The 7,933-nt window shown below is 47.1% G+C and overlaps 1 protein-coding gene across 1 annotated transcript in view; it reads left to right on the plus strand.

Annotated features, from left to right (window-relative positions):
• The first annotated feature begins 204 nt into the window (after positions 1-204).
• Positions 205-7,933, plus strand: part of LOC125293321 (prickle-like protein 2) — a 54,722-nt gene continuing 46,993 nt past the window's right edge. Inside the window, 1 exon segment of the mRNA XM_048241187.1 lies at positions 205-909. The gene's annotated coding sequence lies outside the window, so the exon portion shown is untranslated.

The raw sequence follows: 7,933 nt of genomic DNA on the forward strand, positions 1-7,933 counted from the left end.
TATCCCTCTCTCACAAGCTCCTTGTGAATCTAATTGGAGTCATTCTGCCAGGCTGTGATTGGTTGAGAGCTGATGACTCACTCCCACCGGCTGTTGGTAGCAGGGGGAGGGCTGTTTCAGTGTGGAGGCTGCATGCTTCAGTCTCGGCATCTCAGCGCTGTTCACACACACACACACACACACACACACACACACACACACACACACACACACACACACATGCTCTCTCTCACACACATACATACTCACGCTTTCTCTCTCTCACATACGCACACATACACACATGCTCACACATGCGCGCATACACACAAACTCATTCGTACATTCTTGTGCTTGCTCTCCCTCACACGCATAGACACTAGTTCTCTCTCTCTTACCCCTCTCTTTCTCTCTCTCTCTCTCTCTCTCTCCTCTCTCTTTCTCTCTCCCTCTCTCTCTCTCAGGCAACCTGTGCACACTCTGCAGTTGGGAGAAGAACACCTCCTCTGTCTCCTCAGCTGTACGGCACAACAAGCGGAAAGGAAGGAAAGAACGAGAAAGGGAGGAGAAGCATCTATATCTCCCGCAGAGCTGCAGAAAGAGTCTCCTTCTCCTCCTTTTTACTCCTCCTCTCCTCCTGCGTGGGGACTCTTTTCCTTCATAGTATCTCTCTCTCTCTCTCTCTCACTTTCTTTCTCAGTCTCTCTCCCATACACAAAACCCTGGAGTCCTGACTGTTTTTTTTTCCGACAGACTCTTTTTCCTCTCCTCTTTTTTTTTGACTGTGATGCCTCCTCTGTCCATCCCTCGTTCTCAGCGCAAACCCTGAAGGCTGCAGCGTGACAACAGCACACGGCGCAGCGCAGCACAACGGACGGACTGAGAGAACGACCGACATCTCCACTCCAGAAGAGAACAAACTAAAAGAAGGTGAGAGTCTCCGCGTGTCTCATGTCTTCTGCTTGGACTTGGGAGTGAAAGTAAAGGAGAAAGATTCACAGCTGTGTTGTGCAAATAGGCTGCTAGTCAAAGCTGGGTGTTGTCAACTGGTAGAATGCCTTCAGCTGTTGATCTCTGCTGGTTGTGTTAACAGGAAAGAAAAGTTGTTTGTGTTGCCGTGTTTGTGCTGTTCATCATAAGATTTGGGAGGATAGTTATAGAATCTGGAAGCAATAGTTACAGTGTGATCTGTCAACATCTGTGCATCTGTGTGTGTGTGTGTGTGTGTGTGTGTGTGTGTGTGTGTGTGTGTGTGTGTGTGTGTGTGTGTGAAGAGATAGAAAAAGAAGAAAGAGGAGTTATGAAATGTGAAGTCTGTTGTGTATGTTTCTCTACATGGTTGTTTGTGTTTGTGTGTGTGTGTGTGTGTGTGTGTGTGTGTGAGAGATTCTGTGTTTCTGGTCTGTGTTTGTGTGCTGTGTGTGTGTGTATGTGTGTGGGTTTTTGCGGTGCAATGTGCACTTCAGAGTGTGCACATGAGCTGTGTATTTGTATACATGTGAGTATGTGTGTGAGTGTGAGTAGTGAGTGACTGACTGTGTGTGTGTGTGTGTGTGTGTGTGTGTGTGTGTGTGTGTGTGTGTGTGTGTGGGTGTGTGTGTGTTTGTGTGTGTGTGTGTGTGTGTGTGTGTGTGTGTGTTCACCGGGGCTGCATTAAGAAGCATTTGCACACGTCCTCTGAAAGTCTGTTCAGTGAGAGCGTGGGTGGTGAAGTGCGATCTGTGTTTTTAGCACTGAGAGGAGGAGAGCCAGAGAGAACGGAAGGAGAGAAGAACGGAAGGAGGAGGAGAGAAAAAGGAAGGAGTTTTTAAGAAAAGAAAAAAGACAAAGACTAAGGAGTTTGGATGTAATGTTGTCAGTAATGTGACAGAGCCAAGGGGATCTATATGTCTGTCCCAACAGGATTTGTGTTATTCTTCACCCATCCAGGGCTCCCTTGTAAAAGAGATTTGAAAATCTCAATGGGACATCACCTGGTAAAATAAAGGATAAATAAAAAATAAAATAAAATAAATAAAATATCCCTCCATCCATCCCTCCCTTCGCCCCCTCTCCTCTCTTCTCCTCTTCCTTCACCTCTCCACTCCACTGCTCTCCTCTCCTCCACACCTCAGGTATTCTCTCTTCTCTGAGTGTGTATAAATATGTGTCCACTAGTTTAGTCTCTCTCTCTCTCTCTCTCTCTCTCTCTCTCTCTCTCTTTTTCCCTTTCTCTCTCTCTCCCTCTCTTGCTTTCTCTTTCTCGCTCTCTCTTTAGATAGCCAAATCACACCTCCCATTTGCTCAGCTACTGAAGCAACTATGTGAATGTGTGTATGTTTGTTTGTCCATGAGTCTGTGGGTTTGTGTTTTGTGTTCACTTGTTTCTCAGTTGCTTTGATTGCATGATTGTTTGTGTGCATTCAAGTTTGTGTTGGTTTAAATCTGGTGCTGTGTGGGTGTCTGTCTCTTCAGTAGTGTGTGTGTGTGTGTGTGTGTGTCTGTGTGTGTGTCTGTGTGTGCGTGCTTGCGGACGGGCGTGCGTGCGTCGTGCGTGCGTGCGTGCGTGTTTGTCTGAGAGAGCGAGAGAGGGTCTTGAGTATGATGCTGTGCCATGCTGCTGCTGCCATCTGTCTACCAGTCAGAAACTCACCTGAACGATCACGGCCCGTAACCATAGAAACACAGATGTAGACTGACTGAAACCAGATTGTGTTGAAGGGTACTGGAAGAGAGAAAGATGGAGAGAGAGTGGGAGAGAATGAGGGAGAGAGATATGGAGGGAAAGAGAGACTAAGGGAGAGAGAGGGGAAGATAGAGGGAGAGAGGGGGAGAGAAAGAGAAACTGAGTGAGGGGGGAAAAGAGAGAGAGAGAATGGGGAAGAATGAGAGAGAGTGAGCAACAATTGGAATTGCTCAGCACATCTCTGCCTCCCCATTCGCATTTGTCTTTTAGTCAAACCTGCTTTGTTCATTCGTGGCATAGAGGGACTTGTGTTCAAGCGCCACAGGTTTACCGCAGAACTCACACACTTAATTACACACACACACACACACACACACATACTCTCTCTCTCTCTTACACACACGCACACACACACACACACACACCTTGACCGCAGCGCCAAGATTGCACTTACCTGCCACAGAGAGCCTCATTAGTGCCTGTAGAGTTACAGACACCGTTAGCATGACGGGCGCATGGTGCTGAGACGATGAGTAGCTTATGAATACTTTATAAGCGCCTCACGAAACGCTCACAGGTGCAGGATACAGATGCGCTGTAACGGTTCTGCGTTGCCATGGTAATGACTGACTCAGACTGGTGAGAACATGATGCTTTTCTCTCTCTCTTTCTCTCTCTCTCTCATTTTTTTTGCTTTTTTTACACACTCATCTCGGGCACTTACGTGACTGCCATGACAACGCAGCGTGCCTGCCGCCCCCCCGAGCTCAAAACACACTCAGGGGTCTACGGTAGAAACACAGACACACACACACCCACACACCCGTCGATCTCATTGGTCAGAAAGGTTTTTAAGCCTGGATGTGATTGGTGGATGCGTGAATAATGGGGCGGGTGTGATTTCAAACGGAGAGCTCAGGGGTCCTGAAGGTCAGACAACATGTAATTGGCTGTGGAATGTTGGAGGTGACAGATCTAATTGGACTGTTTGCGCAGTGACAGATGTGATTAGCTTGGCTATCTTCAATTTAGCTGTTGAGGATTACTGCAGATTTGCCCCTGATTCCTTCAGTGTTTGGCATCACACGTGTTCAGTAGTTATCATGATGGTGATACTTTACATTACATTACATTACATTACATTTGGCTGACGCTTTTTAACCAAAGCGACTAACAACATGGTAAACAGTAAGTTTTAGAACAATTCTCACAATTTTAGGACAGTTTAAAAAAACATTAGAGTACAGTAAGAATAGGGTGCGTGAGTGCTGTTTTTAACAGTTACTTGTCAGTTTAAAACGGCTGGTGAGTGCTAGGATCAGTAAGACTTGTTGTAAGTGTTGCTATGAGAGTAGATGTTCTCTAAAGAGCTGGGTCTTCAGGAGTTTTTTGAAAGTGGAAAAGGATGTCCCCTGCCCTTGTAGGAACTGGCAGTGTGTTCCACCAACGAGGAACAACAGATGAGAAAAGTTTGATTGGCTTGAGCGCACCGGTGGTAGAGCTAGACGCCGTCTTGGCCAGGAGGAGCCGCAGCGTCTGGAGGTAGTGTAAGTCTGTATGAGGGCATTCAAGAAGGTGGGAGCAGAACCGAGACTACTTTGTAGGCAAGCCGCTAGAGACTTGAATTTGATGCGGGCCGCCATAGGTAGCCAGTGTAGCTGGATGAGCAGCGGGTAACATGTGCCCTTTGGGTTGGTTGTAGACCAGGTGCCGCCGCTCTGGATCATCTGAAGTGGTTTCACTGCGCAGGCTGGGAGACCTGTCAGGAGGGCATTGCAGTAGTCGAAGTCGTGGAGAGTCTGACTATTGCCTGAACCAGAAGTTGGGTAGCATCTTGAGTCAAGTAAGTCCTGATTTTCCGTGATGTTGTAGAGTGCAAAACGGCATGACCGGGCGACTGAGGCAACATGATCTGAGAAGTTTAGTCAAGAACAACTCCTAGATTTCTTTGCAGTCCTGGTCGGGTGAAACAGACAGGGAGTCAAATTTGATGTTGATGTCGTGGTGTATGGTAGGTTTAGCTGGGATGACCAGCAGTTCAGTCTTTGAGAGGTTCAGCTGGAGGTGGTGTGCCTTCATCCATGTAGCTAGCTGTCTGAAAGGCAATCCGAGATCCGTGCTGAAACCAGGGGGTCGCCAGGGTGGAAAGGACAGATAGAGCTGTGTGTCGCCTGCATAGCAGTGGTAAGGAGAAGCCGTATCGAACGGATAATCTGGGTCCCAAGGAGGTGGTGTAGATAGCAAAGAGGAGGGGGGCCCAGCACTGAGCCTTGGGGACCCCTGTGGTGAGATGGTGAGGTGCTGGATAGCTGACCAAGCCATGATAATGCTAAACGAAAGGCCCTGTGAGGTAGGATTCAAACCAGGAGAGAGCAGAACCGAGATTCCCATGTCAGCGAAGTATAGAGAGAAGGATACGGTGATTAACCGTGGTCAAAGGCAGCCGATAAGTCAAGCAGAATGAGTACTGATGACCGAAAGGGGTCGCCTCTGGCTTTTTTAAGGCTTCTGTTACAGACAGCAGAGCCGCCGGTAGAGTGGCCGCTTTTGAACCCAGACTGATTTGGATCCAGAAGGTTGTTCTAGTGAAAGGAAGTCAGAGACCTGTTTGGAGACTGCTCTGTTCAATGCCTTTGGATAGGGAAAGGCAGTAGTGAGACAGGGCGGTAGTTCTCGACTTGAGCAGGGTTGAGAGAAGCTTTAAGTAATCGGTGTTACCCAGGCCATTTTGAACGCTGTTGGAAATGTGCCGAGGTTAGCGAGGCATTGATCACATGTGTGATAGCTGGAGGGATGGTCGGGCTGATGGACTGAAGTAGGCTCGTAGGTATAGGGTCCAGCGAGCATGTGGTAGGACGGCTGCATGTCAGGAGTCTGACACTTCACTCGGAGAGAGGCATGAATGCTGAAAAAGATGTTCCAGCAGTCCCTAGAGGTTGTAGGAGTGCGCATCTGAGTCAGATGCGTGAGTGGGCATGTAGAGAATTAACTGCTGATTGCCGCCACTTTGTTTGTAAAAAATGAGGCGAGGGTATCTGCAAAGGCTGGATGGAGGAGGAGGCAGCTGAGGGTTGAGTAGCGATTTGAAGGTTGAGAAAAGTTTTCGAAAGTGTCTGTAGCGCTTGTTGATTTTGTCATGGTAGAAAGCAGTCTTAGCAGCAGTGATGCTGGCTGAGAAGGAGGTCAGGAGGCTCGGTAGTTTTTGAGGTCGCCAGCTAGTTTGATTTGTGCCATTTCTCCGCTGCTCTGAGTTTGGTGCGCCAAGCGATCGGAGGGTATCATTTAGCCATGGATGAGAATGTTTGGATCGAGCTGGCCTTGTGGTAAGAGGGCACAGCTCGCCTAGACACGAGGTCAGTGTGGAGCAGAGCGAGTCAGTGGTTTCATTAACCTCCAGAGAGGAGAAGGTGTTGAGTGGAGGTAGACCGGAGGCAACCACAGAGGAGAAGTGCTGGAGACAGGTTCCGGATGTTGTGGCGGAATGTGACCATCGGGCTGAGGAGCCGGAGGCTGTTCTGACAGGCTGACGCTTGAACTGGATGAAGAAGTGGTCAGAAAGATGGAGAGGCGCCACCATGAGGGTGTCTGTGCTGCAGTTCCGAAAGTGAAAATCAAGTCAAGCTTCCTTTGCCAGCTTTGTGAGTCGGTGGGCTTTGAACCAGTTTGAGGTCAAAGGGAGGGACCAGGGCCAAAAGTCCGCTGAGCCTGGGGCATCTAAGGGATGTTCATATCACCGAGAACAAGAAGCGACAGTCATGCTCAGGGATGGAGGATAGCAGAGTGTCAATAAAGTCGCCTAGTTGGCCTGGAGGGCGGTAGATGACCAGCACGTAGAGTTTTGCTGGGGCGATCACCAGGATGGCATGGAATTCGGGAATGAGACATATTTGTTTGAAGGCAGTGAAGCGGGTGAATTTCCATTTGTTGGAGATCAGCAGGCCTGTCCCGGGCCTCGGCCCAGATAGGCGAGGGGTGTGGGATAGTGTAAGGTTAGTGGAGAGTGCAGCCGGGTGGCAGTGTTCTCTGGTTTGATCCAAGTCTCAGTGAGAGCAAGGAGTTCCAATGAAAGGTGGTTGGCATAGCCAGCTATGAAGTCGGTTTTGTTGACTGTGGATTGACAGTTCCACAAGCCCATGGAGAAGGAGGTGTCTGTCGGTGAGGACCGTTTAAGTTCCTGGAGGTTAAGGGGATTTCTGCCCCTTTTGACATTTCTGCCCCTTTTGGCATGATGCCGTTTTCTGCAATGGCCGGTGATAACAGATGATACTCTCAGCAACAATAGGAATTGATTGGTTGGACTTGACTTGGCATCAGGATGACATATATTGGCTTTGTCATTTTGTGACCTGTTTTGACCTGTGGTGTTCCCCAGGGGTAGGTCTTGGTGCCACTATTATTTAACCTCTAGTCTATATGCTCCCACTTGGACAAATCATCAAAAATAATTTGATTTCATATCATAGCTATGCAGATGACACCCAAATTTACTTAGCTCTGTCACCAAATCACTATGGCCCCATTGAATCTCTTTGTCAGTGTAATTAGCATATCAACAACTGGATGTCTGAAAAATTTCTTCAGCTGAACTGAAGAAAAAACTGAAGTAATTATATTTGGTAAAAAGGAGGAAAGGGTTGCCACTCTCCTCGACACATAAGCAAAGGATACTGTTAAAAATCCTTGGTGCATTAATCGACAGTGATCTACATTTCAACAGCCACATGAAAGCAATAACGAAGTCAGCTTTTTACCACCTCAAAAACATTGCCAAACCAGCCAGGATGCTAACGTCACCTACAGGAGCTCAGATGACCAATAATAGCCTTGCTATTGAGCTCGCGATTTTACTTCACCAGGCGTGAAAAACCTCGAATCTGAATTGAAAACAACGCTACAACCAAATACATTTATAGAAATGATCTCCATAGGCTACAGGTTTGAATATTAAGAGATCCCTAAAATTTGTTCGAATATCTTTAATTTTTAAAATAATCGAATTATATTCGAATAACTAAATTCGGAGTCAAAGCCCTATTTCACATGGCACCTTAAAGACCAAACTGTTCTCAGATGCCTTCTGCTAACAAATGAGCAAATAACAAGTTACAAATTCTGAATCTGTCTTCAAATTATTTTACCTTGTGTGTTTTATGTTTTCTTTTTTATTATGATCTTTACTTTTTAAACTATTCATTGACTATTGCCCTTCTATGCTTTTATTTGCTATTACTGTTTGAGTTTGTCTATGTAAAGCATATTGAATGACCTCTGTGTATGCAATGCACTATA

Source organism: Alosa alosa, chromosome 4, assembly GCF_017589495.1.
Source record: "Alosa alosa isolate M-15738 ecotype Scorff River chromosome 4, AALO_Geno_1.1, whole genome shotgun sequence".
Classification (NCBI taxonomy): domain Eukaryota; kingdom Metazoa; phylum Chordata; class Actinopteri; order Clupeiformes; family Clupeidae; genus Alosa; species Alosa alosa.